General features: G+C 38.6%; 1 protein-coding gene across 1 annotated transcript in view; it reads left to right on the plus strand.

The window, feature by feature from the left end:
• Nucleotides 1-26,293, plus strand: part of LOC105457130 — a 77,738-nt gene that overhangs the window by 18,130 nt on the left and 33,315 nt on the right. Inside the window, exon 2 of the mRNA XM_011701609.1 lies at nt 16,264-16,378. The gene's annotated coding sequence lies outside the window, so the exon portion shown is untranslated. The remainder of the gene's footprint in view (nt 1-16,263; nt 16,379-26,293) is intronic.

The following is a 26,293-nucleotide window of genomic DNA, read 5'->3' on the forward strand; positions in this document are numbered from 1 at the left end:
GTGTGTGTGTGTGTGTGTGTGTTGTGCGCGGGCGCGCGCGCGAATAAACAAGCTTTTTTCCCCGCGGCTTCGCGAACAAGCGAGCTGACGAACGGACGGGCGCGCATCGCGCTACTCCGCGAAAAACCGAGCCGGTCGCCTCGTGCCGACGCTTGTTTTTCCGCCGGGATAAAATATATAAAGAGTTTCAGCGCGCATGATCAAAGCCGGCGGGGGAAAAGCAACCTGGAAAATACACTTTTTTAATTAAATTGCGTCAGAGCCCTTTTGAAGAAGTTAGGAGTCTCGGTGGTCCTACCGTCCCTCCCTCCCTCCCACCTCCCCCCTCTCACTCTTTCTCTCTCTCCCTCTCCACTTGTCTAGTTTTATTTACCTGTATAGGTGCAGCGTACGCACTGTGAACGGGCAGTAAATTAAATGCGCACATTAAAGCCTAAAAACCGCCTGAAAAACCGAGACGGCGGTGGCGGACAGTCAATAGCGTTTCAAAGAGAAGGTGATTGTGCGACGGCAACAACTTTATAACGATCGGTTGTGTGTTTATCGCCGACTTGACACAGAATCTTCGCTGAAGTCTCATGTTATTTCAAGAGCGCTGAGCACCAAATCCTCTCACGTTCGTTTCTATCGATATTTAAGATAGCATAACATTATCCGCGGATATCGTTCCCCGCCGATTGAAATCCCATTTCCGTCTGTTGGACCCTGAATAATTCGCGGATCGTATTCCGAACTGCAATGTTTATCACCGGCGCTCGCATCCGGCAAGGCGGTATTTCGACCGAACCTGTATTTAATTTGAAAAATTTATTACAAAAAGTATTACAAAAAGCACGTCCGCGCGATTAAACATCGATTAAACACGGCAAACCTTTTTACCTCAAAACAAAATGGTTTGAAAATGTAACAATGGAAATATAACGTATTTACAGTAAAGGACAATTTAACTCGGCAAGTATTTAACTATTTTGTGCGAATTAATTAACGTAATACGACGCGTTTGCGTACCACGGCAAGCGTATAACAATAAAACGGATTTATACTTTATATTAATAAATCGAATATTTTTCATTATCATATTCCGGATTTTGCAATCGAGCGGAAGACACTTGCACCCATTGGAGATGATAATTTTATATGATTATTTTTGTAAATATAATTTTGTACAATACAATTATATTTCCACAAGGAAATGCGTGCCGCGGTATATTGTCGTCGATATTCCGACCTGAATTGCCGTGAATTAGGTACGGAAATCGGAAATTCACGTTATCCGGCCTTTGTGCACGTTTAAACTGCAATCTATCGGAGAGAATCGGGCAAACTTCTCTCTCTCTTTCTCTACTCGCCACTGTCCGTGTGTACCGACGAAGGACTCCGGTTGGGCTCGCTCTCTCGTGTACGACGCGTCGTGCGAGACAAAGATGCGCGCGTCGCGAATCGCTCGGAGCGAAATACACAGGAATGCGTTACAAAGTGCACGCTCGCGCGAGTACGGGGGCCGCATGCCGTGGGCGCATCTCCAATCGCATCGCCCTGCGCTCGTAACCACTCTTCGTAACTCTCTCTTTCTCTCTCTCTCTTTCTCTCTGTCCGTGGGTAAAGGAGTGCCCTCGTGGAAACAACGTGGCTTCACCATCGATGCGTAACAGCTTTCCTCACGCCCGTTTCAGGTCCATCGTAACCGGTAGAGTTTTAAGCTCCAGTGAAAGCGTGGATATCTCTCGACGCTGCGGCGAAACGCGCTGAGGCGATCCTTATCGCTCATTCGCGACAATGAAACCGCGGCAATTGTCGCGAAGATACACTCTTCCGCGTTCGCGGCGCTTTCGGATGTTGAACTCGTCACTTTCTAACGGTTTAAGACCTACCGTAGCCTGCGTGTCGGGGAATGTATCAATACTTGACTGCCTGACACGCGCGCGGAAACACGATTCTTTTACAAAATCGAAGACAAGTTGCATTTGTGCATGATTTATGTCAATTGAATTTGATACATCTTAATATGATGTATACGTTAATCACTGTTATTTTTTTTAAGAGGTAAAACATATAATTTGGATAGATATATGCGCATATAAAATAGGAATCCTATCGTCGCTACAATCTTGAAAAAGTCAGTCTTCCTCGATTCCGTGAGATAAACCAAGACACAGCGTTTTTTCACGATCCCTTTTCTTTCTCGAGTGGAGAAATATATGACCTTACACTACTGTACCGCCCCAACCGACGGCCCATTTATCGCTTATAACTGCCGCGCGATAGCGGAGGAGACTTCGACGCGATCCACGGTAATGCCATGTGTCCCCAGCGATAATAATTCATTGTTATTTCTGTACGGAATTTTGTACAGGTCCGTATCCACCGCGCGTTCTTCTATCGTGCGCTTTCTCGTCCGTAACTCTATATAGCCCCGCGAAAAGTGCGAGAAGGAAAGACGAGACATAGTGAGGGGGGTGGGGGGAGGGAAATGTCTCGCCGTTGCGCGCGGTCTCGAAGAAATTAAAACTTGCCCCGTGTCGGGGGAGGGTATCAAAGATCGTCCAAGTTGTTGCACCGCCATCGAAGTTGCTGCGACCAAAGACGCCACAGGGTTTGGCGCGGCGGCGGTCTCTCTTCGGCCGTGGTGCGGGTCGAGGGAAGGGAAAGGTAAAAGAGGAAGGCGAGAGGAAGGACCGCGGTGATTCACGAGCGAGAGAAAGACGGAAGAAACCCCCGGAGGAATTTAACGCATGGATGAAGCCGTACGCGGATGGACGCGTGTGTACCTGCACGCTACACGTGCACCGACGTGCACAGTCCTTCACCTGTGTGCGACGTAAAGTAAATAAGTTCTCTCTGTCCTATTCGTATCGGATCGTAGTGCACCCGTCTTTCTCTGTCGCTCTTCCTTCTCGTTTCCTCCCTTCGATCCCCTTCCCACCAGAATGCCCCTTTTCACACACGGTACACGCGCTCACGTGCCCTAGGGGCAGGTTTTGAAACTTCTAAGCGGATTTCGTCTTGCCCGCTCGCCCACCCGCTCGTCCGTCGAGGAGGGCGAGCGTATACGGTCGTCAATCTTGCCCCGTGTAAAATTGGGCATTATTGTCCGCTACTCCGCATTGTATACCAATGCGCGCGCGCGCGAGGAAGCACCTACGTGACGGCACGCGAGTGCATCCAGGTGCTTCCTTCCGTGCAGGACGACGGGGAGATGCCAGCTGAACTTTTCATCGCTTTGCGTGTCGAAAGCCATGGAAGCTGGACGCACGTCTTCGCGAAAATTAGTACGTTCACCTCGACATTGTCATTGAACGTTCTCATGATTCTAGCTAAGCGAGATATTGCCATGGTTTCCAGAAATGTAAGGTACACCTGAAATGTAACAATTTCAATATAATCCTGATGAGCTGCAGCTTGCCGTGAAAAATCCGGAGAAGCGAATTTATGCGTAGATTGCACAAGCTGCTAATTTACCTTTAAATGTAAAAAATGCGTTTTCTTATCTTTTATTTTTTTCAAAGTACTATTATATGATTATTCGAATATATACTTTTTGAAGCAACCTCGACTTCTTATTCAGCAAACTGCTTAAAAAAAGAACTTCAAACTTAATCTGATATTGATGTAGACATTTTTTTCGAAGAAACACTTTATCGTGGATTATTGGCGAAAAGATTTAATTCTCTTTATATCTTCACCTGATATAACTCCTCTCAACGGTGTATAGCGGCTAAGGACTCGAATTATCACGAGTGTTACAATTGTTCCTTGTTACAATTGGCCGCGAACTCCCCTACCTGGAAGCACTTAATTTCCGTAAGTGAGATCTCTTGTGCGGAGGTCATTAGTCGTACTTGTGTTAAGTCTTCACAGTCTGTCGAGTGTTTATTAAGCCCGCAACGATAACTGACCTGTTTACGCTTTACAAACTTTAAAATCCTCATCTCTACCGAATTTTCTAAATTCGAGAAACTCATTTCAGATCATCCTAAATGTATGTTTCAAAAAAGCAGAGAGAATATTGCAAAGTTATATGAAACTTTATATAATTGTTACATCATGCATAATTTTCAGTTTTTAAACATATAAATTAATTAACTACACATATGAATTAAATATTTAATGAGTTTAAAAAAATCTTTATTTATAATTCAATCGGTTTGAAAATAATATTTTCAATTATGCTAAATTATGTTCAATATTTGTTCTATAAATATCAAATAATATTAAATTATTGGAAATAATTGAAGATATTTATCACTTTAGTCTTGTATACAGTATTAAAAATTAAATTATTAGCAGATTTATGAACTTTTGATTTTAATAACAAAGATATTTTCATTTCTTTATCGTGTCAAAACTATATTATAATATAATATTATAATATATTAAATATATAAAATATTAATATTATATAATATTACATAATTAATATTATAATATGTTAAATATATTAAATATTAAAATATTATAAAAATAAATTATATCATTAACTGTTTGACTTATTAAAATTACAAATCTTTTACAAGTAACAAAGTCCACATTTCTTACTTATTAATTTATAAAGACTTAATTGAGATTTAAATATAAATATAAACTATGAAAAAATTATAGAAGTTTCGTCAATCATAAACTTTACCTTTAAATTATTATTTATATACATATGATATACATGTAAATATAAATTATTTAATGACTTCTATAATTATGAACGGATGAGGGACATTTATTTTATTGAAAGTGAAATGCCGATGTCAACACGTGATCGTAGAGATAGTTCTTTTAGTCCTTGTATTTTCCGATCGCGTCCGCGCTCATTGGGATAGTTTGACCCTCCAGACCCTCGTGCCTGATCGTGTAGATTAAACGTAGTCTTCGAAAAAGTCTACTTTTCAGTCGTTTCTACCAATCGTTTTTCGTTCACCGCATTGAATTAACACTCTTTCATCCTCTATTAACTTTTAATCGTTCTTCGGTTTTAGTTAGTGTATCGGACATGTTCTATAGAGAAATTATATTTTTTCGTTTTCTTCTTCTAACTTTTTCTACACTGAAAAGTGCAAGCTGTATTTATTGAACAATATAGTATCAATATTGAACAGTATAGTAAATAGTAGTATTTAATATAATATATACAGAAATATGAATGCATTTTTTAATAAATCTTTAATTAACAAAAAAATTTTCTCTATATAAATTTTCTTGATGATAAAAGACTATGAATGATAAACTTGATAAATAGCTTATGAAAGTAGATAATTAGTGATACAGAAATGATCAATCTCGTTATTACGATAAAAAAGCGCGAATTTCACAAAACTATATGATACACTTTTTATAATCCCAAACCATTCAATCCTAAATAATTCTTTATTGTAGATAATATCTATTTGGGATGTACATACATAGCTGTTGATACAAAATTCGATCAATTTAGCAATATGACACGTGATACCGACAATTTAAATATTTATCGCAGGTGAATGAAGAGGATTCAATATCAATAAAACCCACGAATAGCCCGGAAAAATGTAAAGTGGCTCTATCCTTTCTGATTATGGTGATCTTAAAAATTCATGGGACCTGAAATAGAAAAATTTTTCCTCTAGTATTCCTTACATTTGCTGCGGCATTTTAGCTTATCCTACGCGCATCAAACGGGAATACGAATCAGATGCGTACTATTTTCGTACTATTTTCGTAAATATCGACGAACTTCGCGGAACAATTGCAGTTAAATTAAAGAGAATGATATCCGTAAGCCATAATCGGTCGTTCTCACGAGTTGGCTCTCTCTATCCAATCTCGCTTGCTTTAAACCAGGCGTAGTGGAAACGGTTTGAGTGCAGCGGACGGTTTTCGCATGGCGATTTCAAATAGAATTCAAAGGGAATTGGAGATTTTATGCGACACACGACGACGCGCGGCGAGACTTCCATATGCTATATTACCCGTCAAATCTTCGTGATATCGAAAAATTCCTCAGGAAAATTTTTAAACCGACCGTTTGAGCTGAAAAATGACGTAAAAATTCTCTTAATGAACATCCGCGATGTGATGGAATATTTTTGCAAAATTCACTCGCGAGGAAATATCATCGCACATACGTACGTACGTACGTACGTACGTACTCGTACTTCGGCCACGATACAAATGTTACAAATATTCGCCGCGACAAACATTAACTAAAGGTTAATATTTTCAAAAAATCTCGATTCAATCCGCGCCGTGTTCGAAAAATTGCACGGTCAATCGAGCGCGCGATTCGCCGTCGATTGCGATTCTCGCCGAGCGTGGAATCGAACGAATGCACTTCGTTCTGGTGTGCAGGTAGAATGGGATTCGCGGCGGCCGAGAGAGAGAGAGAGAGAGAGAGAGAGAGAGAGAGAGAGAGAGAAAGTGCGGCAGCAATGGCGGGACGCGCGATGCGCGCACTGCCATTGCCTGGAGAGAATGCCTCAGCCGCGCGTCCCACAACAGTTTGCGAAAATTACTGCTGTCATTTGCCGCCGGCTTTGTTCTTAGCCGCTGGTGTGCCGGTGCACGTCCGTGCGCGTCCCCGTGTGGGTGCACCAGCGTTGCGATGCACCCCAACGCCGTATGATGGATGACGCGAACCTTGGCGCAAGAATAATGGCAGCTTCGGGGGGGGCTCGAAGCACTTCTGAATACGATGGAAAACTTTATTACCGTACCGCGACACGAATTCTCGTGGAACTAACGACTACGACGGCGACAACGCGCATGTGAATGTTAACCGCGGAAACGGCGAGGGGAGTGTGCAATTTGCCTCTGTTTTATTATATTAACAACTGACAACTGACCATCAAATTGTGCCGAGTGGAAAACTGCCTGCAAATTAAAGCATTACTAATTTATACAAATCACTAATTACTCAGAATAGAGCTAAGAAGATTATTGATATAGCAGGTGTTTTTAATTATTGTTAGGAAAATGTGTGTGTATACACGTACTATGATAAATATTTGAAAATAACGTAATATTAATGTTATTTAGTAATCTCTTCCATAATATTTTCTAACAAAATGTTTTTTGCTATATATTATCTAATTAAAATTTATTGTTGGAAAATGTTTTGTTATATGTTAAGTACAAAATATTCTGCTATCAACAAAAAGCGTTTGTGTTGAATAAATTATTTGTTATTTTCGAAATAACAAGAACAACAGGTGGATATAGTATCTGATTTACCGCTATAATCATTTCAGTTGAGGAGAAAAGCGAATAAATGGATTTCATTATTTTACGTTGTTAGCATATTTGCGCATATTTGTTATATATGTGTATAACGCGTGTATCTCGTACCAGCTCTCGAAATATGTAATCTTAATGTAGCATTATCCGGCTTTAAATGAATATTAAACGTTGCCGTTAGTCGAAAATGAAATAATGGAATTTGTTCACTCGATTTAGCGCAAATAATATCGTGATAAGCAAGGTAGATCGCTTATGAATCAACTTTACAGCGAAAAATACGAACGAAAATCTAATCGATAGCTCTATTAAAAGAAACGGTAAACAATTTAGAAATTCTTCCATCATCGGTGTTCGAAGCCTCGTTTACATTATCGTTGTAAAATTATTTAAAATTAATCTCGGGATATATCCGACGTGTGATTTTTTATACATGAAACTATATTTCTCCGTAGGACACACACCGAGTTCGCTTTTTTTGCCGTGGAAGAGATTAAAACCATCTGTGTTCTATCGGACCATTTCTAACAAGTGTTATTTCTCCTTTGAAGAACATTATTTTATGTATGGCATTAATCCGTGCATACATCTCCATATGCATGTGCGCTATATATGTTATGTCATACATAAAAGTAGATTATGTACAGAGGAAGATGTGGAAATTAGCTCTTTCGTTACAGTAAAGATTAAAAGAAGAGAAGATGTTATATTTTCTTTGAACGTTACGTGTATCATGAGAAATTACCATAATTGTTTAATGTTTGACTAATTTTTTTTTATATACATAGTTACATATTTATATACATAGTTCTATATATTTCTATCTATTTTGTTTTAATATACATATCATCAATATAGTAATAATTTCGTAATCTTCTTTTTATTCGAATTATAATTTTTTAAATTCTAATTTTTTACGATGTTAGGATAATAATTATTTTATAATTTATTATTTTATAGGATAGTTTTGCGTTTTTGTTGAATAGTTATTATAATAAAAATTTCAACTTTTGTACGAGTAATTTTACCAATAATTATTGCTGTACTTATCTCATTTTCTGTGCAGTTTCAAATTTCGAATGTAAAACTGCAAACCAAATCCGCTATCTCATTTCGGATCATTAAATGGGAATGTATGGGCATATATGCGCCATCTAAACAATCCCAAGTATTACGGTGTACTGTCTTTGTTTTCCTTGGCAACACACAGTAGATTACGATATTCCTCGCCGTGTCCAAACTGTGCAGCTGCCCTCGATAATGACGTAACAAAATTTCTGCATAGGTCCGGTGCGCACAACGGGGGTCACGGTGCGTTGCACCCGCACGCACACGCGCCCATACATCCCTGTTGCCCCGATGGTATTGTGAGCGAGTATCTGCTCGAAGCAATTTCCTATCTGCCTTCCTGTGCCCCTCTCTATTCCCTCCCCCCTGCACCATTTCTCCCGAGCGTTCCGTTCCCTATATGCGACCACCGATATCGTCCGTTCGTCCTGATCGGCTGTGTTTCGACTTAATTGCTTCTCGTGGAATATTATCATTGCCGTTGCGAAATATGAATCTTCGTTGTGTAATGAACTTTTTAATTTCGTTTGAACGAGAATGAGATCGCATTGGTATATCACAAAACTAAAATGTTTTTTTATTTATTTAAAGAATACGTGAGATATCGATAAACTTTGGATTATGGGAAGAGATTGCAATATAAATACTTTCAGATACGTGTAAACATTTTCATTAAGATATGATTGTGATAAAAGTCGATTTATGTATATATTTATTTTTTACATATAATACTTGTATGCGTGAGTAGTGTCGAATGAAAGTTGAAATTCAATAACGTCAGATATCTGTTCTGTACATTTAATTGTTACAAAGTCTTAGTTTTAATCCATCGGAAGAAGTTTTTGAAGGAAGGAGAGCTCTATATCAATTACAACGAAATTCTAAAAATAGGACATCAACTTCGCAAAGGTGTTAAAGTTGGAGAGTAAGAGCATTGCGCGAGTTGCAAATTGCATTAGTGATTTGCAGACACGGTTCGGTTTAGCAGGGAGCACCGCGAATATGGTGCGAAAGAGGGAAAGCGTGTCAACGCCATGGGGAGCATTTTATCGATTTATCCATTATCCGTTGAGTGATCTAACACGACGTCCGTCCATTCGTTAGCGCGGCACAACCTTCGCGATTAATTCCGATATCTCGCCTGACAAAACCAGCTTCAATTAAAAGCTGTCGCTGGCGTTTTAGTTGCGCCACGCGGTTGCCTGAAAATTCTGTTACACGTTACCCGTTACATACAGTTAGCAACTCTTCATGTACACAGTGTTTCAGGAAAGTTTCCAGACTGAAGAAACATTAGAAAAGATTAATTGAATAAAACTGTGAAAAAATATTAGACACACACACATACAAACATTTCTGTCTTTTGAGGTAATTGTATTCGTAACATTGTCAATTCTGCGATGTGATTACGATGGAAATCTTGCAAATATTTATTAAATCCCAGAAACTTTGGATTTTTTTCTACGATTGCAATTAACAAGTTTTTTATTGTATATACAATATTATAAAGAAAAATTCTTTGAATTCTCTAGAATATTAATGTTTAATAAAATCATATATAATGGAAAAATATTAGCATCTTTCAACATTTGTTAGTTGTATCAATTTTGACATTTTTTTTCTCTTTTATTCCTATCACTTTTTTTATATTTCATTATTTTGTTTTGACGGAGTAATAAAATACGATATACGATTGCTGAATAAAAACTATAATATTAATTATACTAAAAATATATGAATTGTAATATTTAACGTATTACAATTTTCCATCGTAAGAACATTTTTTTTTTGCAACCCCGCAATTTCTAATTCTTTGAAACATACGAATGCGCACGTAATGGTAAAAGTGGTTTGTATATCGCTGCTGTAATTCAAAGCGGTGCGTGTTGCAAAGTCCGAATGTACCGCTCATAACGCTGAATCTTTCATCTCGCGCACACGCGTACAGCGGGTACGTGAAGCGCGAAACGTTTTTATTTCTTTCTCGCGTGTCGTTCGCAGTCCCGCGCGCGTCGGCGCCAGAATCAGATTAATAATCGCGAATCGGGGGTCGCTATCGGTACATACATCTACGCTGGGATCTATCAAACGCGAAATTAAGAATTCACAGGGACAAGAGCCCGAGGCGTGAAATAATTTAGCGCTATATCGATGCACTGGTGTTACGCTATCAGCGGCGCGGCACGTATCTGAAAACAGGCGTGTTACATCGGTAATCGCGTATACAGCATTCGTACAGAGCTCTCTCTTCTCTCTCTCTCTCTCTCTCTTTCTTCTCTCTTTGTCTCTCTGTGCTGTCTCTCTGCCTATTCGACGGACGATCGATAAACTAGGCGGACAGAATCACCGAGTCCGCACTATTCTCTGTTCTGTACGCGTGGAACGAGCCACGCGAAACCTAATGTCCCTCTTACGCGATTCGACCTGCCAACACTACATGGTACCCGTAACGAAGCGAGGAAGGGTTCTACCACATACGCCACTCGCATTCACAACCCTTGCCCCCTATTCAGCCGAACCCTTCAGCAAATAGGAGTAAGAGAAAAAAAAACCAAATAGGAGTTACGAGCTATTTATGAGCTTCCAAACCTTGTAAACTAGAAAACTTGTGCGTGTCAGTTCCTTTTTTGTGAGACGCTCCACATTTTCAACTCTCGTCTTCATTCAGTCATAAAAAGATTTGGATATCTTTCGAGATTTGTAAAATAATCCTTAATTCTAAGACGTTTGTCTTTTTAGTTTTGCATAATCTGAATGAGAACTACAATTTTTTGTAAATCATAAAAATAACTACGAAAATTGCTATACAAGATGTTAAAACAAGAGAGATTTAAGATTTAAAAGATTTAACATGAGTAAGAATGTATTTATTTACGTATTTAAAAATACTCATTTTTTTGATGATTCATGAAACACACAATTGTTTTGTAATACAAAATGTTTACAACATAAAATGTTACAAACAATTTTCAGTTATGATAAAAAAGTATAAAAGTGACTTATTCATTACATACGTATTATATTACAATATTACTATACCATTATATTATATTACTCTGCGTATAGAAATGTGTACAAAGAATATTGAACATGTGATAAAAAATTTTATATTTTGTACACTTTTTCAACAATTTTAATTATCGACTTTATAGAAATATTGAAATAACATACCTAGTTAAAAAAGTATATGTATTTGCCATGCATTGTACATAAAACCTCGTCGTGACCAGAGGCTCTTAACAACGGCAAGAAATATATGTGTATATAAACGTATTAGGGTATGCGTATAGGTGCGAAATTAGGCAGTGAGAATTAAGATGTCGAAATATTAGCACCGTTAGAATAACCGTAAAAAGATCAAATAAATCAGTCCCGCAGGGATGACTGATTTGCACAGTCATTTGGGCTTAGCATGTATAGACCTGAACTCATCATGCTACGAACAGTCACATACATCTGCACATAGACACAAACATCCATATACGTTTTCAATACAGTGTTGTGAATAGTAGAAAAAAGAGTTGAAGCAAAAAATAATTTAAGCTAAGAAGGAGAACAATAATAGATTGACGTCTTGAATGTATGTGTTGAAGTTTTTGTTAAATTATAAACATTTAAAAACATCAAATTGACCTCATTTAACATGTGCCTAAATATTCTTTTGCAAACTGTGTGTGACTAAAGAGATTATTATTTCTTACGTAATCGAAAGAATAATATTCTAGTTGTTCAAAAAACACGCAGACACGAATGAAATTTTTTTCCAAGAAAAATATTCATATAATGTCATTATATCTGTATTCATACTTGACAAAGTACATTCATTACGAAATTGCCGGCATTAGAAAATTGTGCCCTTATCAGAGACGTAAGTTTGCAGATTTTATTAAGTCTGAATTTAACAGGCATAGTTTTTTTAGAGTTGCCAGCAAAAACAAATTACTGAAGTACAATTGTAAATAATTGGCAAATATTTTTCTATGTGGGAAAAAATTATTTTAAAGATTCTACTTGAAGTTCGCAGGACTAAAATTTCATCAAAAAGAAACATAAAACCTAATCCTTTCTTCTTCGAAAATCGAGTACCGCTAACCTACCTGTGCTAAAAAAAACGAGCCGTAAAATACGAAAAAGAGGAGCCCTATTTTTAAGAATGTCTGAAAAAGTACTTTTAACATTTTATGAGGTCTCCTGTGTAAATCAGTCCCTAGCAATATATCACTCAAATGAATGCGTTAAATCTTTTAAGCGTCGGAAGTTTAGTGTAGCTATATAGCTTTATTATCCCAGATTTCTTCCGGATGCTAAACTAATTTTTACAAAAATTTATCCGAAAGATAATATCGCGATACGTCGAAAATGTGCTAATGCGAGAGCGTTGAAATAGACGGTAAACTTTCTTTTAATTAAAAATTGGCTTTGTAGCATTGAGTAGAATTACCTCATTCAGTTAACTTATCTAGGGTTAAGCAAGACTTAGTTCTTGATATGAAAGTAAGCCAACAAGCGTGGCTTAAAATAACGTCGCATAGAAATGCATGTGCAGCGTAGGTACTCTGGATTACCCGGAGCGCACGTATTTAGTATTATCCTATTTACGGATTATCCGTGCCCCGTGTTATCGTAAATTGCTAATGACTAATGACGAAGATGAGAAATAACGTGCTCGGACAAAATGATTCATTACCGAGTCCCAGAGGTAAACGAAAATCGCAAATTATTTACGTGAACGTATTAAACGTGCACTCTCGTAAGCATCGCTTGGGCGTGCTATTTATGCATATCACGAATAAATTACAGTTATACAGTAATGTTTGTTTGTGCCTCAATAAAGTACGGTATGTGCTTTGGATTGCCTGCGCTTCTCGATTATCCGTGCCAGCCCCATCCTCAATTGCCCTGAATAATGGAGAGCATAATGTACATATGTTTCTGCAATGTAAACAAATCATGTTTTTATTACATCTATCTGATTAAAATGTTTCACACAGTTTAAGTTAAAAAAAATTGATACAATTAAATTGTGTCTCTATTATTCGTAAATATCAGGTTATTTGTCTGGATATTTTCGGTAAATTCTGTTTTTCCTTAATTTGCGTTTCACTGCTTTAATACACATACATATGTAGTCAAATAAACTATTTATTCCTTAATCTAAATTGTAGATTATATTTTCTATCGATAGGGTCCGATATTTTATTTCTGTTACACGGAATTTGTATAATAAATACGAAACGTACGTTTTGTATAAGAATATTTTATGTGTTTGTGGATGGAAGATAAATTGACATCAATATTGAATGGAAATTACATAGAAAAGTACTTAACTCAGATAAAGATTGAAATAAATTCTTAATAGGATTTTGAGCGAGGGGAATGTCACGCCAATATCCATTGGCTCGCTTTGTTATATCTAAGGAATCGAAACATTCGTTTTTTGTAATATATATGTTTAACTGTCAATATATTTATTTTTTGGGCATTAATATTTAATAACCATACTAATTCTCACTAACCTTATTTTCACTTGTTTAATTTAAAATCGAGAGTCCCTCGTTCCATTTTAATTTGTTTGTTATGTCTGATTTAATCTTGGGAGCCTTAATTCCTTTCAATTTAAATCAGAATCTTTCATTTAAAAATATTCGAGATACGATGAAAAAAAGATGAAGAAAGCAAATGTTCTTTCTGTATCAACAAAAATTTTAATTATAAAACGCATTAGCTTACGAAATTATGTAAAACTTTGAATTAATTTTCCTATCACTTCTTATCGACTTTCCTAAACAATACTCTATATTTCAGCGCTTATTGATGAACCTAAAAAAGAAAAGGAAAAATCATTGCGATAAGAACAGCACAAGGTCTCTCGTACAAACTTGTCCGTTCAGGAAAATTCTAAAAAAAAACGTGACGTGCGCGCGCGCGTGTAGACCCGCACACTTACACGTGCGGCTGTCGAATAAACCTCTGCGAGAAATCCTCGGGGAGCATGGGGCCCGTTATCAGTGTAAGCTCGTACGAACTCGACCGTTCGAGGCAAGATCGTGGAAAAAGAGCGTTGGCGCAGGGTCGCCCGAAGGGGGATAGTTTTTCTACGGGGAGAAAAAGCGGAGTGACCGTAGCTCCGGGAATACACCCGGTTCGAAGATGCTCGCCGACGACGACGGTTAGAGAGGCCGGTTAGGAAGGCTCGTTTGCTACTTTCAGTACAGCGCTCGCCCGCACACAGCCACGATTACGGTTTCTATTCACTTTTCTCATTAAGCAAATCTCAGGAGGAGAAAACGAGCTCGCGGCTAGAACTTTCGGTGATAAGCCCGACGAACACGCGGAAGCTGCGTCTCCGTTCTCCTTTACATCGAGTCGCTTAATTCCTTCCTTCGAATGTCGGCGCTTTCCTACGCTCGCTCTCTCTCTCTCTCTCTCTCTCTCTCTCTCTCTCTCTCTCTCTCTCTCTCTCTGTTGGCATCTTATTAATTTAAATGTTAATTTATAATTAATATTATTAATTAAATTAAAATGAAAATAATTAATATAATTAATAAATTAATATAAATTTTTCGTTTTTGTAATCTTATACATTATGACACTAAATTTCAAATATAGATTTAAATATAGAAATATAGAAATTTCTATGATCAATTTGAAGCTAATTTGAAACCTTTTCTTAATAGAGATGCCGACAGAGAGAGAGAGAGAGAGAGAGAGAGAGAGAGAGAGAGAGAGCATTATTTTAGTTATATTAGATTTTTTTAATTTGTAACCTTATACATTATGACACTAAATTTCAAATATAGATTTAAATATTATAGAAATAGCTGTTAATTTAAATTAACATTTAAATTCTATATTTAAATCTATATTTGAAATTTAGTGTCATAATGTATAAGGTTACAAATTGAAAAAATCTAATAACTAAAATAATGCTCTCTCTCTCTCTCTCTCTCTCTCTCTCTCTCTCTCTCTCTCTCTCTGTCGGCATCTCTATTAAGAAAAGGTGATTTCAAATTAGCTTCAAATTGATCATAGAAATTGTAAAATTATTAAAAATTACATCCGGTGATACTGAAACACCTTATATACGTCCGTAAAATATGTATGCTTGGCATGTTCTTAAGCCATGTCGCGATGTAATCGCACACATGGGCGCAATTTTTTCGGAAGTCGGCGAAAGAAATTTACTTGTGCCGGTGAATGCGCAACCGTTTTTTCCGCGATCTTTGCTGAAGATAAGCCGAGCTCACACGAGTTCCGCTTGTCTATCAGGCAGATCGCATTCAGCGTGGGCACAAGATGAGTCGGGCTGCCGCATTTTAACGCTAAATGGGCGATGAGAATGTCGACTGATGAAGCATTTGCGTGTGGCGTTTTTTTCGCACGGGTAAGATTTGGCATTATTATGCCTGAAAGAGTTGTCGGAAAGCTGACACCGCGTCAGATCGACTTTACTCTTTGTTCATGAATCGAAGAAAGTAAGAATCAAACTATGATGTAAAATTACGTATTTGCGTCATAAATTTTTACACAAAATGATAATTGAAAGAAGTTGTATTTCTCTTATGTATAAAGCTTAGTCATATATATTATATATTTTCTTATTGATATATATTAATATAATTCTTACTCTTTCTTTTTATGTATTTTTATCCAGATTGTTGTCTATTATTAGCTAAATTGAGTGTATCGGTGTCTATCTTTTATTTTCGTCTTTTCTAAACATGTCTTAGAAGCATTACTGTTCTCTCCCGAATCGCTCTATAACACAAGACTACTACTGCTTCGCGCACTAAAGCGATTCCGTTTCCGGTGTTAACACCCGGAACCCTGTCCACGCGCGCGTATCGCGAAGCGTGTAATACAATCACGATAATTCGCCGTGTTGTACAATTATTACGGAATTAACCGCGTCTCAAGGGCGCGGCTTTGCTGACTTACGTTATGCGGCGGCGCGATTATTACGACATTAATTTCATTTTATGCTTCCTGTTGCAGGTCTAAAGGCGCGGAATAATTCGGAACAACGGCTCGCCTCGCCTCGTCTCCTGCAGAAAACAATCCCCCGTTATTAGACGACTGCAATAAGCGTAATCGCCGGCCCGAAAGTAACGTGAGTATACCAAGTACCAGATCGTCATCCTCCTCCTCTTCCCCCTCTCTCCTCTTCTCCCCCTTTGCTATATTCGCAGATTCTACGCCGATCTTTTGACGATCGTTTTCGAAGCGTGTTTTCGTTCCGTGCCACTTCCACGGAAGAGAGAAAATTTCTCATGGAATTCTATTTTCCTCTTTTCTGTTATTGTTCCTCTTTTCCTGGCGCGTTCGATGTTAGTTTTCCGCATTGACAGTGGATGTAGAATATGGCGTGCTTCAAGAGAGAGAGAGAGAGAGAGAGAGAGAGAGAGAGAGAGAACCTGAAATAGGATTATCCAGACTGACTGCTTACCCAAGTAGCACAAAGAGTCCAAACAGCATCCCTTCTAAACTGTTCGTCTGATTTCTGTTGTCTTGATAGTCGGCATTATTTTGACGGGTGGTTTTACTTATATTGCAATATATATGCGCGCGTAGCTCATAATTATGATTTATACTCTTTCACCGCTATCTTCTACTCTCCAAACATCCTGCAGTTTATACATAATAGCGCGAGTTGTAATATACCGTTGCGGTGAGAGATGGTACTCGAGACATTACTTCTGTGTCTATCATCTATCACGGTACGCTGCACACGAACCAATTAATCTTAATTGTACATTGGTATTGTAGAGGAATGTGTTTGAGAAAGAACAATTATTTGTTCTCCTTTTCGCGAACGGGAGTGTGCTATTATCTTTCCTCTTTTTTTTTCCACGTAATACAAACGCGATCCCGTATTTAAGGTCGCGGATATAAATGCACATCTGAAAATTGCGGCGGGACGAATTTCTGTTTCGACATCGAAATGCGCCATACAACCAAAGTTTAATTTTTCAAGCCACTTGTGCGAACGCGATTTGCCTCTCTCTATCGGCACAATTTTTGCAATACACTTCTGAATACTACTCGCCCCATCGCTTACGCCCCGAACTGGTCGAGTTTTTCATCGAAACAGAATAGTAGCCGACGTGAAAGGGCAAAAGAGAGGGAAAGAGGGGAAAAAAGAAAGGATAAATGGAGAGGCAGCGTGTATGTTATCGAACGAATACGTCGATGTGTCGAGGCGAAATCGACATTCCAACTACTACGCGTGAATTTTTATATACGCCAGACGGAAATTTGGGATAGTCGGTCTTACGGAGGTTCCGGGAGAAATAAAAATTTGAGTGACAAGCGTGCGCTTTGCGAAATAAACCCTGCTGCGTCGTTCTAAGAAAATTGCGGGGGGAAAAAAACGAGTAAAGCGAGTTACGTATTTGCGGCGTTAGAACCGAAGAGGGTAGAAGATTAAAGAGGAGGCATTCATTACTAAGAAATTGCGCCGGAAGTTCTAAACTATCAGGTATCCCGAACTACTGCTAATGGCATGTGTTTCTAATCACTAGGGGTGCGCCGGCAACAGAAATTTTCGGGCAGAAGAGATCCCGACATTCGGGTCAGATCTCCTCGCGTTGGAATTGAATTCAATTTTAGTCCGGATGATCCGTATGCTTAGGATTATTCTCGATTATTCGGAATTCTTCGGATACAATATCTCGATTACACTCGAATCTGGTGTTCCCAGTAGCGACCTATCGCTCAAATTTCGCCGTGTTTCTTGATTATTTGTTTTTATTTAACTTTGATATGAATTTTTATTTTCGCGTCGAGGCGACCCGCCGCGCGGCGTGACCGGTTATTATTGGACCCTTGTAAAAAGGAATAAGAGCCCCAAAAAATAGCCGGGAGCGGTTTCTGACCTCTGTTCATAAAGGGACAAAAATTTAAAACCGCATTTTCGGACCCCGGCGAGTTCGTCGTGCACGTTAGTAATTGTCTTCAAGGCTTTAAGATGCCGTCGAAAAAATTAGGTAATTAAGATGGCTGCCTGCCGCGGTGCATCTCCCGCCGCACGCACCCCCTTCCGTTCGTCCTGCCGCTGCGCCCTCTCCTTGGGTCCTTTCGCCTCTTTGGGCCGAGACGAGGTTTTTACCGCGCTGGATGCTGCGACTGCTATGATATTGCATGCTGGCGGAATTTTGATGCCGTACGTGGGCCGTGTATGGGCACACGGATGACCACTAGTGCCTAATTTCACGATTCTTAACCCTCAGCGAGGTCCTTCATACCTCCGTACTGTCGAAAAACCGTTGCCATGACGAATAGCGAAACGCAAAAAAAAAAGATAAAATCATTCTTTTTTTCAACTGAAGTTATATAGATCCCATTGTATCGAAAACGGAGCAGAATTTATGGTACGTGCTGAGGGACCGGACTGTTTGGTAGTGGAGGAGTATTCAGCTCTCGAGACGTTTTTGAACAAACAAACCTTTCTTCGGGTCAGTTTCAAACGGGGAAACCATTTTTCAAACAGAAACTGTATTGACTCCTGAACTCCTATGTTGCTCGCCTATAGCGCGGCTTTTGTCGAAAATGGAATAGCTCGTCGCTCATAAGCAGCTTAAAAAAGTATCAGATCTGTCATATTCAGAATCGATTTTTTTAAATTAATTATTCTACCAATCTCACGTGCCTTAATTAAACATCCATTTGACGCTTTTAAATCTGCATGACAGAGTGTTATCTCGAAATTATTAATTCTTAAACACCCTAAATGCGCAGATATTCAAATTATAGTAATTACAGCAACAAAGCCGTATTTTGTAAAATTAAGCTAGGACATTTAACTAGATTTCACTTTAATAGAACTTTTAACTTAAGAATTAATTACGACGATATTTAATGGTGGGTTTGAAAGAGCGGTTGAAAGAGGGTTTGAATATAGCATTGTACGTGAAAGCAAAATCAAAGCTTTATTAAGCAAAAAATAATTCTTAATTGGATAAAGAATTTAGAACTTAAAAGAATGATCGTAATTTTGAATTATTCTATACAAACTCTTTGGATTCACCTTTCTTATATTTCTTTATCTGACGTCGTAAGAAGACTAAAGAAACTTATCTTCGTTATCACAGCGAAATAAGAGACGCCGGTTTCTCCGTCATTATAGCCGCGCGATTAAGACAAGAAAATTGCTCAGTTCTCGATATAAATGTTTATGGAATGAGGAATTATCGTTAGAATTCTGAAAGAATCGGACGGCTACTTCGTTAAGATAAACTTTCATTCTTTTAAAGATGTCGGATAAAGAAAGAAGAGAAGATGAAAGGTGCACACGATATCCTCGAAATTACCGTCACGTTTTTGAGTGAAGGAATAGTGATTTCGGGGTCCCGGGAATCTCTCGAGATTAAAAACCTCGGGCACTTCGCCGGGAGTGTCCGGGCGAATGCCGGGACGCCCGGTATCGAACGAAAATGTCGAGAAGAGGGAAGGGAACGACGGTATCGCCGACGGCGAGGAGATCGAGAAAGAGCGCGCTCGTACTACTCGCGATAACTGGCGCGATTCCAATGGACAAAGCGAAGTAAGGTGGCAAGAAGGGCGAAATAGAGGCGCGGACACGACACCCGAAAACGGGTTCCGTCATTCCCGAAATAGGCACCTGGAATGTCGATCCTCGGCAAGAGCTATTCCCTCTATCAGACTTCGCGTTCGTGTCACCCTCGTCTGTCTCGCTCCCTCCTTCTGCCTGTGCCTATAGGTCCGTCCCGGCCCCTGACTGCGCTATTATCCTCGGCTATCATTAAGCCTTCTATGGGTCAAATTTGGATAACCGATTGTGGTGAGCTCTAATAAAGAAATGACGATGTACCGTATGCTAATGGATCGGCGGGCCACTTAGACCTTGACTTTGTGACGATAAGAAACGTAAATGTAAAATTATAAAGAAATTATAGAGCTGCAGTTATAGCGATCACTCGTGCATTCTTTTTAAATGCTTTATCAGATATTCGCAATAAGCTTTGATTTCATTATACGGCTATTTCAAATTGAAGTCCATTATCGCGCAATTATTTTTTTTTTACAAATATCTTTTTTTATAATAAATTAAATTATTATCGGTATTAATATCTTATGTTTATATCGGGTACACATTTAATAAGCTCCCTCTTGATAAATTTACGCGAAACTCCTTAGAATATTATCTCGTCCCCCGGTTTTATTCAGAAAAGATAACGTTTGCGACGTAGTATCTTGAAATTAAAAGGAATTCCACCGTCAGCCTTCTATGCCGTTTCGCGTGATCATTTTCGCGCGCATCACTTTGTCCCTGGGAACAAGCAAATATCACGCGGTGGTACGGCTGCACCTTTCCACCCACACTTCGCCACAGCTACACGAAGTTGAAAAGACCATTCGTGCGATCTCGGAAGGCATACCGAGATAGAACGGAACGGCGCGGCGGCGGCGGCGGCGGCGGCGGCGGGCGGTGGCAAAGGAGGCGAAGCAGAGGAGACGGAGGCCACCGAGAAAGATACCGATGGCATTTAGTAGCTTCGCTCGGAACGTTTTAGATAATGACTGGGTGGATTACTGGGTCTAGACGAGGAGAAGGAGGGGGCAGGGCCCTCTTTTCCTCTCGTTCGATTCCGCCGCCGCTGCCGTTGCTCCGAAGAATCGAAACGAGGAGTGGAAACTGGACGTCTGTGAAGATCGGTGAGCGAATAGCGAGAGCGGGTGGGAGGGTGAAGAGACGGTGAGAGATCGACCGAAGTATAGGAGGAAACGAAGATGAAGCCGGTCGCGTCCCGGCGATAGCGAGCTTTCATTCCGAGGCATTATTCACATCGTTTGCTAGACAAACGAACGAGGCGGAAAACTCGCCGGAGCGAGAAACATTGCGTTTTCGAGTGCGTCGCCCAAAAAAGAGGAGTGCGCGTTGCGATGTGTTGCCGTCTCTCCGCAACCCCGTTCGTATGTATGTACGTGCAATACAGCGGATACTGTGCTCGCCCACCCGCCCGCGCCGCGTTCGGTTGGTAGCCTCGATTTTTGTCTCTCCTCCGTTTTTGCCCGGCGCTTCCTCTATTTGAGCACCTTTTTCTGGCCGGCGGTCGCGCAAGCGAGAGCGTATATGTATCGTTTGCGATAGCGCCGGAGCTCGCGCGGGGAGAGGTTGATATCATCGATGCAGAAAGAAGTTGACCAACGCACCTAGGGTGATCCACTAAAATTGGTATATTTAAATCCAGAGAATTGGAAGCTACACGAACTTTTTCAATCGCTGAAGGTTTTTCAGGAGGTTTTTTCTCCCCCTTAAATGCGAAGTTCTAATTATTCTAATGAATGTTGTCGTATGGAAAAAAGATTTAAAGCGATTTAAAAGCAGTGATTGAACAAAGTGTTGTAATGAAAGAACGTTTAAGGAAATCTGAAGCCGCAATTCTTTTAATAAAGAGTGCCGTAATGAACATTTATCAGAAGTCGTAATCGTTTTAATGATTTGTTGCGCGAATATAAAGAAATATTTGTTTTTTTAAATCATTAAATATACATATACATGTTTTTCTATCATGACAAAATTTTTAAGTAGGATACTTTTATAAAAAATTGGAAATAGAAATTAAATAGTCAATTAATTATTTTCTGTATGTATTACGATTACGTTTTAAAAGAAAAAATTTTACTCATAATTCTTCACTATTTCATATCAGTGGAAGTTCGTATAACAGTCATATGTTTAAGAGAAACACACGGATAACATCTAATCGGGCACTCTATATAACGAAGAAATTTTTCAGGGGAGAAATGAAAAAAAAACGCTGGGTGTGCAATAGTTTGAGCTCTGCGAAAACTGACTCTGCTACTGTTTTCTCTCCTTCTGTTTCTTTTCGTTGAATGTGGTCGCGCATGTAATCGAAAAATATGAATTTGCGGACGATAACAGAAGGGGGAATCGTTTTAGGAAAAATTGAATGCGGCGCAACGTTGTGCTCGAACACGTGTGAAAATTAGATTCGAACGTTGGATTGTTTCGAGACTTTCTCTTTCTTTTTCCAAGTGCGTTTTTGCATACAATAACAGGAGATAGGAACAAAACGCAGATTAAAGGTAAGAATACACAACGTGATTATAAACGTCGATACTTTTGACGAAGATGTACGAGACTAAGGGAAGTTTCCCGGATATGCAGACCTCTTTTTAATTTTCAATGTTTTACGTGATTTTTGAGTTCGAATCTTATTAGCTTTATGATACTAAAATAGTTTTTATTCTTTTCATATAATTAATTCATCTTCTAATGTGGAATTTACGTTATCGATGAATTCCGAAACAAAATGCATCTTTATAAAAATCTTATAATTTGGAATTCTAGACCGTACAATATTTGAATGCTTTATGCTGGAAATTAATTAAAACGTCCTATTATCGAAATATCGAGGGTCACAATAGGTTTATTATAAGCAAGCTTCCAATTCGCCAAAATACGCTATTAAATCATTGTACGGTATTGTATTGGACATCCTGCACATTAATAGAAAAGAGAATATAATACGAATATAATACACGATATATATATGTAACATGAATAATGTAACAATAAAATGAAATGTTTTATTATTGCGGTAATAAATTTCCAGTAATAAAATACAAAATTCATTGTTTGTAATAATTTTTTAACGAGTTTCTCTGTATATTTATTAATCATCTCTTGTCATTGGAAAGTTATTACGTTGTCTCATTTATTCAATCTTTTCAATTAGCTCTCGATCGAACCTAAATCCTCGATTATGAATATGAATGAATTTTTCACGGGATTTACTTAGGGATTACATAGCTGGAGTACCTACGAAATTTTTTTTTCCACTCATGCGAAGCCGAATATAATCACTGCGCGTATCGAATATGAATTCGTGCGTGATTCTACTCGTGCTATCAATAAGAATAAATCAACTTTTCAACAAGATGAAGCGAGAGGGAGCCAATCACGCGGGTAGGTAGGCCGGGTGCGATGCTTTTAGAAAAACGAACGGGGCGAGGATCACCCCTCGATTGTATTTGTATTGGAATTGAAATGCACGCGCGCACCGGCAGCTATCACTTCGGAATACCGGTTAACGTGAACGCGGTAAAGCCGCTGTAGAGTGGCCAACAAACTCATTCGACGCTCACTTTGATACTTTTTAAATACGGTACAGCGCTGGATAATTAAAGGTTTGCGAACGGTGCTTTCGAGAGGAGGAATGGACGGTATACGGACGAGAAATAGGAGTTAATCCCCAATGTGACTGTTTCCAAAGAGCCACCGAATATCGCGTGAAAATGTTACCGGAGAGCAGCGCTGGTCGTTGCTTCGAATTAAAGTTGCGGGCATGTAATAAATATTCACAGGTTTAAATGCGCGTTTTTGTTTAATGTAAATGAGGAGCTGAGTGAAATTATTTAGGAAATATATAATTTTGCGTGTAATTACCATGCGAGAAAATAATAATTTGAGCATAACAATAAAGCGAATATTTCAATTAACATGTACATAATTTATGTGATATCGAAACAATACAAGCAGTTTTTTTTTTCAGTCTTACGAGCATTATTGAAATTTATTTGTGTTTACTCGTACTCGCTGACTCAGTTTAGATTTTAGATTCAATTTTATACAGTAAAAATTGTATGGAGAAGAAATTTAATTTTAAAATTATTTAATATTGAAAATTTTAATGATATATTAGCATCTCTTCCAATTACTATCTTATATGATATTTAATTTCTTTTATCTTATATTTTAGTCTATTTCTTTATTATATTTTAATCTTTTGTTTACATATTAGTTACGCTATAAATAAGAAAAAAAATAATTGCCTTACAATTGATAAGCATGTCAAAGATAATTGTCATTTTACTAAAACAATTACCTAGTTAATCGAGAATAAGAAAAGTGAATCTATAATGAATCTATAATATACAATGCACAAACAGAATTGAATTGCGTATTATGCATCTTATTTCTCATCAAATGCTGTCGTTGCACTACGACGTTGTATATTGGATTTTCCAATCGAAAGTGACGAGTGCGATTCGAGATGACAGTTAAGGCTTCTTATACACTCAATACTCATCTGCAGTCGATACTTCTCGTCTGGAATCGAGAACGGACGAAAAACCGATGTTCCTTACAAATATACAAGTCATTTCAGATAAATGGTTAGTCCTTTATAACAATTGGAAAAGTTTTACTTTCTTTAAATATTGAATTACATTTCTTCGAATGAGTTCCTTCTTTCTGAATGCGCATTGCGTTTACTTAAAAGCTTACAACGGATTAGTTTCAGAATTTTTCCGTTTCAAACTATTAAGATTAAGAAAACGGGTCATGTCACGTCCGAAGAAACGAGGAATCATGGGAAAAAAAACAAAGATACAAAAGAAAGAGATATAAAAAGGAATAAAAACAACATATGTAAAATTTATGTGTATTATTTGAAAAAAAAAAAAAACAGTTACATTTTCTATAGATTAAAATAATTAAGTAGTTTAGGCTTGACATAATCCGGACACAAAATAATTTTCCACAATGAGAATTATTTTCTGTAGGGTAAATATTACTTCTATACATAACAATCCTAATTTTTCTGTACGTTAATGATATAATGTTTTTCATTATATATTTCGTACTTGTAATTTCAAATTCTTTATGAGTCGGATTTGCGCGGAGCGAGACAAAAGGATCCTGCTACATTGACCGCGTGTTGAATTGTAGCGCGTCAAATCTAGCGTGTGCGTCGCATCTCGTAAAACTTTAAGCCCGCCCAGCATTAAACCCGAAATGTCTGCGCGTTATTATACGAAATTAGCTCCGCGTGGCGATATTAGGCGGGAAATGCAGTTATAACTTTTGAGCGAGAGCAACGGCGCCCAGCGTCGTCGTCGACGTCGTCGTCGTCGTCGTTGCGGCGGGCAATAATTTGCATACCGAAATTGCGACGCCGCGCGTGTTCGAAATCGCGTGTCGCCTCATCGCGCTGCGACATCGTAACCAATCGCATTTGTCAGCATCCCGGTATCAGCCGAAGAGTCGTTTTCTTCTTACGTTGCGCGAAGTTGTTATATCTCGTTGAACTTTATCCGCTTGAGCTTCCATCTTCTTCATAACGTGCACGCGGATGAAAATCTATACTGTTTGCCTTTCCCGCGTACCGCAAATCTCATTACGACTTTTTTTCGGGTAGATATATATTCCCAGTTAAAACACGCGCGCGGGATAATACGAACATTCGCGCACGATACTCTTTATCTTTTTTGCAAAAGATTTTTTGTCTACCATGTACCGTTTTCCCGTTTGCAATAAAATTGAATAATAATGTATTTTTTAACGCGCGCGCACACACACGCGTGTTAACGTGGAATTTATGCGAGTACTCTTTCTGGTTGGATCAGTATTTGAGTGTGACAATCATTATTTCAATTTTCCTAAAAGGAACAGATATCGAATTAGCTTTCTCATCGTTGATGAGTTACGAAATAACGTTCCGACAAAAGATGCTCTGCATCCGACCGAGGCTAGGTATCGACTGTTTATGGCAACGCGCCGACTGTGGCGAAAGTCACGTCGCCATTTAAGTCTTTAGAAAGTGCGGACAGGGTCGTTAGTGCGAAACGAAGACCATTTACAGTCGTAAGAGATATATTGCGATTACGCTCGGGAGTAGTACGGATACCTGCCATTTTTTACTTTTTCCCACGGCACAGTTGAGAGAGAGAGAGAGAGAGAGAGAGAGAGAGAGAGAGAGGAGAGGGAGAAACATCCCTTTGTGTCCCTGAATGCGCTTGCAATCGAATCGCCTTGCTGTAATAATCGATTCTAACGGTAGGAATCGCTTGTGATGAAGAAACGGAGCGATCGTCTTGCCTCCATAGCTTTTTTTAATTTATTTATTTTTTGTTGCTCGTTCGTATCGTGAGAAAAAGGCTGACGCCTTCGTGATAACGTCGAGCGAATCTTTAAGCTCACTGAAGAATTAAAAAGAGTTCGTTCGCCAATCTTGATGCAAATCGATGCGCCGCGTAC

The sequence above is a fragment of the Wasmannia auropunctata genome, unplaced genomic scaffold, assembly GCF_000956235.1.
Source record: "Wasmannia auropunctata unplaced genomic scaffold, wasmannia.A_1.0 LD335365.1, whole genome shotgun sequence".
Taxonomy (NCBI): Eukaryota; Metazoa; Arthropoda; class Insecta; order Hymenoptera; family Formicidae; genus Wasmannia; species Wasmannia auropunctata.